The 10,112-nt window shown below is 42.8% G+C and overlaps 1 protein-coding gene across 1 annotated transcript in view; it reads left to right on the plus strand.

Moving 5' to 3' along the window:
• The first annotated feature begins 9,077 nt into the window (after positions 1-9,077).
• Positions 9,078-10,112, plus strand: part of LOC308281325 (high affinity choline transporter 1-like) — a 25,557-nt gene continuing 24,522 nt past the window's right edge. Inside the window, exon 1 of the mRNA XM_080721480.1 lies at positions 9,078-9,363. The gene's annotated coding sequence lies outside the window, so the exon portion shown is untranslated. The remainder of the gene's footprint in view (positions 9,364-10,112) is intronic.

Here is a 10,112-nt window from a genome sequence, read left to right on the forward strand (position 1 = left end):
CAAAGTGATCCGGAAGTAGGAGGTGGAGTAATACAAAGATAACAGGAACAGATATATCTAGGCTACCATCGGGGAGACAAAAGAAGGAATTTCAGGTATTCTGTACCCAGCTTTGATGTATAATGTATGGAATAGAAAAAGGTTGAATATTTTCAAAAGAAAGTGTGAATTGTGTAGCACCCAGCTTCCTCGCTGTAAGCACCTCCACACCACCTCCACCCATTGCAGAGCCCCCAACGACGGAACCAGCCTTCCTGACTGGCCTCGTCAACCTAACAAATGTCAGGTTGCTTGGGTCCCCGGCATTAATGTGAGCCCCCACCCCTGCAGGCAACCACAAATAAGAGGCCAATAATAGAGGCCTGTAATGGCCAATAGCCATGGACATCCATGAACATCTGAAGCACCTTGTTACACCCCCCGAATTCCATTTGCAACTCCTAGGAACTTGTAGTTTTCCTCAATCTCCACCACCTCCGGACATGCGGAAGTATGCAGATGACTCAGTTAATCGTCAGGCTCATCTATGATGATGAATCAAGTGATGAGACAAATGACTCATTCCTTCCAACACTCAGTATCATGGAGATGGACTGTCTTCAGACACCATGTCCTCCCTCTCAGAACACCAGGGACGTGCTGGCCATTGGGAAAAGCGGGACAACTCCCGAACGGCCGGTTCATTCCCGGCCGGTCCAGGCCGGCCATTAGGAATATATTAAAAATAAAATGTCAGCCTTCGTTCCATTTTGGGGGCTGGGCGGCCAACAAAGTAAATCGTCACTGTCGGGCAGAAACCTTGTATCTCCAAGTTTCAAATGTATAATTTTTTTCGCAAAGCAAAGCCCTGCTTCATCATACAAGGCTGTTGCACAAAAGTAGTGAAAACAGCAGATCTACAAGCACACAATGCCTCGTGGTGCGAGGCGTTGTGTGCTTGTAGATCGCCTGTTTTCACTAGTTTAAATCATTTTTAAAATGATAATACAAAACAAACGGTTTTGGACATACAAGGTTTCCACCCGACAACGACGACATACAGTATAACTCATGTAATTGGCCCACTGGCTTGTAACTTGTCATGATCTGAAATGGCAAATCTTTGAGTAGCAGCAGCGCTATTAGAGAGAGATCTCTCTCTATAGCGTGCAATGAGGGCCTCTACAACTCTTTTTTCCCCGGGCTGAATCAGGGGCCCAGCACGTCCCTGCAGAACACCATCACTGAGGATGAAAAGCTAGAACCATGGTGGCAGTGTTGATTTTGACAGCACATTTTGATTTAGTTTAAGTCTGTCTTTTGAGTGAGATTTCATTTCGTTTAGTCACATTTTAGTCTTCTGAAATGTTTAAGATTTAGTCTAGTTTTAGTCGATCATAAGATAAGACTAGTGGGCAGTTAATCCATCCTGTCTGACAACCCGCTATCTTTGTCAGTAGGGTGTAGCAAGCTGATTTCTATTATTGCCACTGGATGAAGTTTGTTCCTGTATTTAGGGTCCGGGCAGCTATGCTCTGCACACAGTTCCAGTCTGCAGTTCCCAATATAGCTTTCTCTGTTTGTCTGGTTTCACGTTGTCTTGGCCTGCGTGCCTATGTGTTCAGCTCATAGGAATTCCATCACTCTTTTCATCATAAACTGTCAAACTAATTAATCTAAAATTCTAAATGCCAACATATTTTGCTCATTCCAAAGCACCTTGCTTCAAAGCAACTTTAGACTGTCCTCCACAAACGATCTGTCCAGATTGCTAAATAAGTTGCCAATGTTCATGAAAAACGTCAACGAAGTGTCGTGAAATTCAATATTTGATGTCAAAAACAGCTATTTCAATTCTGTCCTCATGTAAGTTGCAATGAAGGCCGGGTAACAGAGCATGTTTGAAAATCTGTTTTCTCACTTATGGAGAAATCAGTCGTCGTATAAATACATTACAGACATCTCTATGTTGTCTACTCTAGATAGATAGATGAAGTACTATAACATTGTCAGTTTCAAAAAGCTGCCATAATTACATGCAACATAACAAACACTCAAATTTATGCCCAGCTGTTTCCAATATTGGTTTTGGTTGATTCAGGATGGTGCAGATAGACTATCAATCATGTCTGTATTCTATCAGACACACATATGCTGTGGTATATAAGTGTCTTGATATACATTTATTTTATGCTACTTTAAATGTTAGAGAAAGTCCAATTTTACAAAAGTTTCCTATGTTCTGCGGCAGTTATGTGTGTTTGGCTACCTGCAAGCCTTATGTGGGTTAATTCCAAACCCTGCATAAAGAGCTCGCTTGAATAGCAACTGGACCTAATTATAACCATCAATTAGTTGAATGGTAAGATCTGGACTATAAAGCCAAACATCTTAACCACTAGCCTAAAGAGGGAATCCCCCCCGGCAAGGGTAGCTATTGATCTGTATGTCTCTGCTACCCCCCTGCTTGTAGATCTGCTGTTTTCACTACTTTTGTGCGACGGCCTTGTACGATTTGCAAAAGAACGTACAAATTTGGAGATACGAGATTTCCACCCGACAACGACGATATACTAGTGTTGTTGCTGCTCTTATACCACCATTATTACTGGGGTCGGTGTGGGCCAGACAGTAGCCCCCCGCGGGCCGCCTATTGGGGAACCCTGCATTATACCATCTCACAGCAACCTTTCTAACCTCTCTTGCACTGTCGCCTTTCTTCTTTCCAAACATCAATCCTCCTGGTATCCTATATCTCGGCAGATTCTGGACAGTCATGGATGAACTGCAACAGCGTATGCACAAAGGGCTGCTGTGGCCTTCAACATACAGTATTCATGCTTGATTGCTTATCTTTAATGGATTTATTATGCACTTACAGGTTTAACCTATGACTTACAGTAGACTATTACTGTATGTACTGTATGGCCCGGTTAGAACATGAACATTCCTCTGAATGCAGAGAATGTACATTCAAATTCAAAGTGGCCACAATGCCATATTTTTAGCCTCGAAGAAAAGAATAGATCTGCACACTGTCTTAATAATGCTCCACAAATAATTGTATTAACCCAGCGGTATAAAAACACAACGTTTCGGCCTCTCTGGCTGTGTAAATATACATTTTTAGCCTTGATCTACAAACATTGGTCTGTTTTGCTGGCCAGTCCACGTGCACATTCAGTCAAACAATGCTGTCCTGTGATGAATTTCTGAGAAGCAGCAGAAATGTACAGCTTTGATCATTTGTCGCAGTCCTGACTGAGTACCTGACTGTCAACATGCAAAATGTCACGACTGACTGCTTTGTAAGAATGTTGAAGAGTGGAAGAGACAGATCCTTCATCAGGTTGGAATGGCCCGAAGGCGAGGATGTTTTTGGTCTTGCGAGTCTGTCCGTTCATCTGTCCGTCTGAGCAGACGCCATTGTGAATTTAACCAAACCATCAAAGAGAAAATAAAAATTCAAACCAAGTTTGAAGTGAGCGGTGCATTTGAGCAGTTAATTTCATTAAGGTATACAGTACCCTGTGTGTGGAAAACAACAAACTCATATCATATCATATCATATCATATCATATCATATCATATCATATCATATCATAGTTACTTTAGTTTAGCACATATTTGATTTCTTAGTGCTCTATTTACTCGACCACTGACTACCACGATGTTGGTTGACTGGGGTTCATGTACCCTACTCTAGATACAGTAAGAGTGTCTTCTGAATACTTAAATTGTAACTGCTTATGTGTATTTTGGAAGACCACAAAACACAACCACTGACCTGAGACATTCTGACCTTTTACAATGTAAAAGGGACAGGTAATAATGGGACTTCTGTAACTCCGAAAATGATGTGAGCTGGGAAGCTCTGAAACTGGACATCAGCCCTTACTGTAGGGACCAGCCATGATGTGCGTTCAACTACCAGGTGCACTAGTTCCTAGTATACTAGTGCACTAGACTAGTATACTAGTGCACTAGTATACTAGTGCACTAGCATACAGAGAGTCCAGGGGTCGTGGCCAACCAGAAACTCCAGCCAAATGAAAATGTTTATCCTTTCTCAACATGAGGCCTTCAGTTCAACTTCCAGTACTCAGGGTATGGATCTGGAGCAGTAGCTCTCTGTCATTCCCGGTTGGCCCAGATACCCTGAGCATCACTTGAACTTTGAGCCGCTGGGCATTCCTAACCCCATAATGGTGGTTATCAGTAGTTGGGTTGGGGAGCTCCACCACCAGGTCTATGTTTGTGAGCCGATGTTTGTGAGCCGTGTGGCCACTCAGACCCCATAGTGGCACTGATGGAAGCCAGGTTTGTGACTCATTCAGCCAGCTCTTCTTTCTTTACACCATGATCTAATTTAGCACTTGGGCCACGCTGTTCAACCACTTCTTAATTACACACACGTGTCTGCAAGGAGCTGCAGGCAAAGGGAAGAAACAGGGACGTGCAGAGAATGTTAGAGATGCAGGTGCTGAACTTTCTAAAAGGACCTTTTGGTGACTATTGAAAATAGCAGACCTCCAAGCGCTTGGGCTATTTTCTGTAAGCATAATCAAGTGAATGCTGGAGATGTGGCATACGTACAGCATGGATTTCTACTAGGGATGCGGCATCGGTACTCGCAGTATTGGTACTCGCCCCGATACCAGCCTATTTTGCTGTACTCGTACTCGTCCGATATTGCTCACGGCAGCGCCAGATACCACTTTGTTTCATAAATATGTTGGTAACAACATATCAAAAGTCCTAGTTCAACTAATGAACAGTGTTTTCACCTTCTCTCACTCTAGGCATGACAACATAATTATTTAAAGCATTTTATTTTGGAGCACCACACACTATTTAAGCACTTGTACAGAAACGTAACTTACAGTATCGGTATTCGGTATCGGCAAGTACTCAAATTAAGTACTCATACTTGTACTTGGTCAGCAAAAAAGTGGTATCGGGACATCCCTAATTTCTACACAGAGGGCAATTCTTTCATCATACGATGCTGCATTCAAGTTCAGGAGAGTTTGGACAAGGCAATTTCTCTTGAATGCTGCCTTCAGGTATGGCATGGAAAGAGGACAATTGCATTTCTTTCACCATAGTAAAAACTGCATTCATGGTCTTGAGAGGGCACTCCTTACAGATGGGTAAAAGGGCAGGGGCTCAAGCCCCCTTTTATGTCTATGTGTACACGTGCCTGGAGGGAAAGTAGACGAGAGAGAGAGAGAGAGTGAGAGGGAGAGAGGGAGGTGGGGGAAGGGGGTTCTGAAGGGTCCTTCCTGGTGTTTTTTGACATACTGTGTACATGGAATACCAGATGGGTGGGTTTTACTGTAATGTATGTCATATGACATAGTAATATAGTTCACAGTTAGGTCATGCACCGTATAACCTGTCGTTCCTCTCATTTGATTTATTTGCTTCCTTATAATATTAAAGGAATAGTTCACTCCCAAAATGGCTTTTATTCTCCTATCGATTACTCATCCCATGGAGACTTGAATTCATGGATATTGTTTTGTTTTTGTCGCATTCCTAAGCCAATCATTTGATCATTTAAGGAGACTCTTTGTGTCCCCATAGGCAGGGAATAAAGCAGACTCTTTGTGGCTCCATAGGGAACTGCTAGTCATCAAATTATTTGGCTTAGGAAAGTGTCAAAAACAAAAGAATATCTATGAATTCAAGTCTCCATACTAAAAAAAAGGACAGAAAAGTTAAAGTAACTATCCCTTTAAGGATGTTATTGATATAAAGTTCTTTCTTCTCTCCAATTTACTCATTATGCCAATGTACCGCACCACCCCCATGCACCCCCATGTAATCCATGTCACTACCAACCCGTACTGTTTGGTCTGGGAAGGGCGTACACAATCCAAGCACATCTCCTCCAATACAAGTGGAGCAGTGTTGTTTTTGACAGCACATTTTGATTTAGTTTTGGTATGTATTTTGGCAGGCCTTGATGGCATCGTAATGATTGATTTTACACTTTGTTGCATGCTGATTTTACACTTTGTTGCATGCTGAAAATAGCAGATCTACAAGCTCTCAACTTGTTGTGAGCTTGTAGATCTGCTATTTTCAGCATGCAACACCGGAGAGCAACCAAACATAAAATGACTCTCTTCTCCACTAGTCCCTCCCTAACGTTTTATCCCTAACGATCCTCTTCCTGCTGAGCGGGAAGCGGAACTGACCAACCTGTAGAACCCGCTATTGCAGTGACAGAGTGATGTAATTGTCTAGCCTGCCAGGGTAATTATTCCATGCCCTAGATACCTTGATTGATCCTGTGGGGGGAATTCAGGTGCCAAATATCTTTGCGATCGAAACAAATTACATAATTTTGTTTTTTCCGAAAGTGTTTTAATTTGAGGTACTTTGAGGTCCATACCTTGATTGATCCTGTGGGGGGAATTCAGGTGCCAAATATATTTGCTATCAATCAAATTACATAATTTTGTTTTTCCGAAAGTGTTTTAATTTGAGGTACTTTGAGGTCCTTGGCCTTCTATCAGCCTGCACAAGAAATATCAGCCTGCACAAGAAATATAATTCTGCCTGGCCTAGTGGTATACTATGCATGATTAGCTGCGGACAGACACACGCACATGCACACACGCGCGCACACACACACACGCGCACACACAATTCAATTCACACACACACACACACACACACACGCACAAACACACACTAACACACACGCATGCACGCACGCACGCACGCACGCACGCACGCACACACACACACACACACACACACACACACACACACACATACACAGACAGAGCTGAACACATTTACTGTTCAGTTTAGCCCAACTGTTTAGCCCAACAAATAATATGAGGAAAGAGGGGAACGGAATAAATGGTACAACCTAATATATGCTACAGTATACTTTTGCTATACGCAGGGGATGATAGAGACTAGAGAATGAAGGAGAGAGAAAGAGACAGGGGATGATAGAGACTAGAGAGTGAAGGAGAGAGAAAGAGCGAGCGCAAAGGAAGCAAACAGGAACAGTGGATAGTGAGCGATCAACAGAGTAGTGTGTTGTTCTGGGAGCGAGGGTATTCCCGCCCCCGCCCCTGCCGGGCTCTATAGCAAGCATGCTTGCATGGACTGGACACAGGCGCGTACACGTACACGCACACATACACACACACACACACACACGCACGCACACACACACATGCGCACACACACAGGAAGGGGACTCTTAAAGTGACAGTGTTGCATGAGCGGTGTTTGTTTTCTTAGCTTTTTACACTGGAAAGAAAAGATGCTGAGAAAGGCATGTTTCTCTGTATTGAGCTGAGGGTGTTTTGACAAGGTGAAGCAGGATGAGAATGGGCACCAGATGGAGGTGAACTTGAAAATAAAGTGCCCTGGTGTTCAAGATGTCTGTTTTTGTTTTCATCAAGAGGGCCTGCAGTCTTGTATCTTTTCTTCTTTCCATTGTGTGAAATCTCAATCGTTTAGCACAGATTACTGACACAACAAAAGTGTGCTTTGTTAATCAATGCCACTGGGCCAATATTTAGTGTTTTATTGTCAAAGCTACATGAAGCCTGTATTGTATTATAAATGATGATGTTTTCAGATGTGTTATCGACAACCACTTTTTATGTCATGCCTTGCTATGCTTTGGTGGAAAAGTGACCAGATATTATTCATGCAAGTCAAATTCTTTGCACGTGACTTAACACGCGACAGCATGTTTTTCTCTCACCCCACCAGCACCAGACCATCCAGACCTTTCGGAGACTGTGTGGTTTTGAGTCTGTGTGACAATTTCACAAGTCTTACAGAGACCTGGTTTCAACTGGAAACCTTTGTATGTGCAAATAAGAGCCAAATAATAATTTTAAACCTCTCTCTTGCCATTTAAACTTTAAATGGCAAGTTTAAATGGCAAGAGAGAGGCAAACCTACACACAATGCGTGTTGGCTTTGCTGCATCTTTCTGTTTTCTTTTCTTTTTGTTACTTTAAACTTGACTCTTTGCCTTATTTCAGAATGGGACACAAGCTTCTGGCTGCCTCGTACCTCCTGTCTTGGTCTTCCCAGGTGATTTGCTAAATGTGCTCGATACCCTAAACTGCACGGAGAGAACAGGCTGGGCTTTGTTGCAGCAGCTCTGGGCAAGGAGGGGATCGAGTGCACACATACTACACACACACACACACACACACACACACACACACACACACACACACACACACACACACACACACACACACACACACACACACACACACACACACACACACACACACGCCAATAAAGAGAGTATGAAAAAAGAAGGAGAAAGTTGAGGGGTGGGGGGGTGTTTTTCTCCATGGAATGGTGGGTTGGTCGGGGAAGGTGGGTGGTGGCTGTCGCTCTCTGGCTGTGTGTTGTGTTTGCTGTGAAATGCAAGAGGTAGACGAACCAAACAAACAGCCACACCTGGCAGTGTTTTCTTATTCACTTATAGGCTGAAAGAGAGAGAGAGAGAGCGCCAATATTGTTTGCTAATCAAACAATAGAAGTGCTCAGAATCTCAGATGCAAAAAAAAAAGATATCTGTTTGTGTGGGTGCATGTGTGCATGTGTGCATGCGTGCGTCTACACTAGAGGGAATATCACACTGGTGTTTGTTTATATATTTTAAGAAAGGTTTTTATCTGTTATTGCAAGAGAATTACTGTTATTTTAACACTGGCAACACTGGGTGAGATACGTGAGCCCAGAAATGCTTTGAAGAATGAACGGGTGAGCTACAGACTTGACTTAAGATAAATACAAGCAGAGAGAGAGAGACAATAGTTTGGGCTGCATATGATAGACCCCCCATAGCTTGCCCAATTCATCTTCACGTGGACTGAACAAGTGTGTCCTGTATTATGCAGGGAGCTAATTGGCTGTGGTACAAACAAGGAAACTGATGCAGTCACCAATCCCATGGCCCTTTTGGCATCTTCCTGCCCCCTTGTGTCATCTGACACCACTCCCACCCCTATAAGGTTTATAACCAGAAGAGAGAAGAGAGCAGAGCATTCATTCTAGAGTGTTCTATCCTTCCTGATTGAAAGTAAAGCTGACAACAGTTACAGAGACACAGTTTTGATTCACTCTCTTTTAGTATAATTTGGCAACTTTTTAAAGATCCCTTTTTGGGTTATTTTATTTCATTTATTTTGTTTTATTTTTTAGTTTTTTTCATCCTGAGGAACATCACTTGTTTTTATTCTTGTTTTGCCCTCCCATCTTTCAGTCACTCACTCCACCTCTCTGTCGGTCTCTCTCATCCTCTTCCTGGGTTGAGTGAGTGAGTGAGTGAAGTCTCATCACGTCTTTAAGAGCCGACTGATACACACTACACATTAGGTACGTACGGTTATTTGTTTTATGTTGTCACACGTGCATGAGCGTGTGGGTGGGTCAGTGGGTTTGTGGGTGTGGGTGTGTGTGTTGTAGACTGTGGGTGTACAAAAATGTATGATTAGTGTGTATAAGTATTAGAGAGTGCTGTTTCTTGGGGGGCTAAAGTTGTGCCAGGACACAGGCTGCATGCCTGTACTAGAAATAGCCCTGGGGGGGGTATTGCAATCCCTAATTTAGCCCAGGAGCCAGTTTGGCTCTTGTGGTCCCCTAGACTGACTCCCTCTCTTGCTAAACTGGTTATCTGTTTTCCTTTCAATGTGTCTGTCATTGGTATGCATCAGGCTGTAACTTTCCACTGCATCCACATGACAACAAGGATGCAGCAGAGGCTAAAGTATCACTGCTAATATCCTGTTATTAATTCATAGTTTATATGAGTATCCGTGCAAATGTCAGCCTTCTTAGATTCCTAATGCAAACCAGGGTCTTAAATTCTGCAAAACTCCTGTGTGATTGTGCATTATGCTCAAGAGAATGTTTTTGTATTTACAAAACTGCCAACCGTGACATTCTGTGTTCTTCTCTGCTGATGCAAAGTCGGGTTGTAATTTGTTTGTAAGTCTTTATTTGTATTACTTTTTGTATAGTTTTCAATGACAGAAGAATCTTTAGATTCCTTTTCATTCTCACTTCCTCTCACTACCTATGACTCTCTTGTCAGTCCCTTCCCCTTACTTGATTCCATTCTTCCC

This window comes from Nannobrachium achirus, assembly GCF_963921795.1.
Source record: "Nannobrachium achirus genome assembly, chromosome: 3".
Taxonomy (NCBI): domain Eukaryota; kingdom Metazoa; phylum Chordata; class Actinopteri; order Myctophiformes; family Myctophidae; genus Nannobrachium; species Nannobrachium achirus.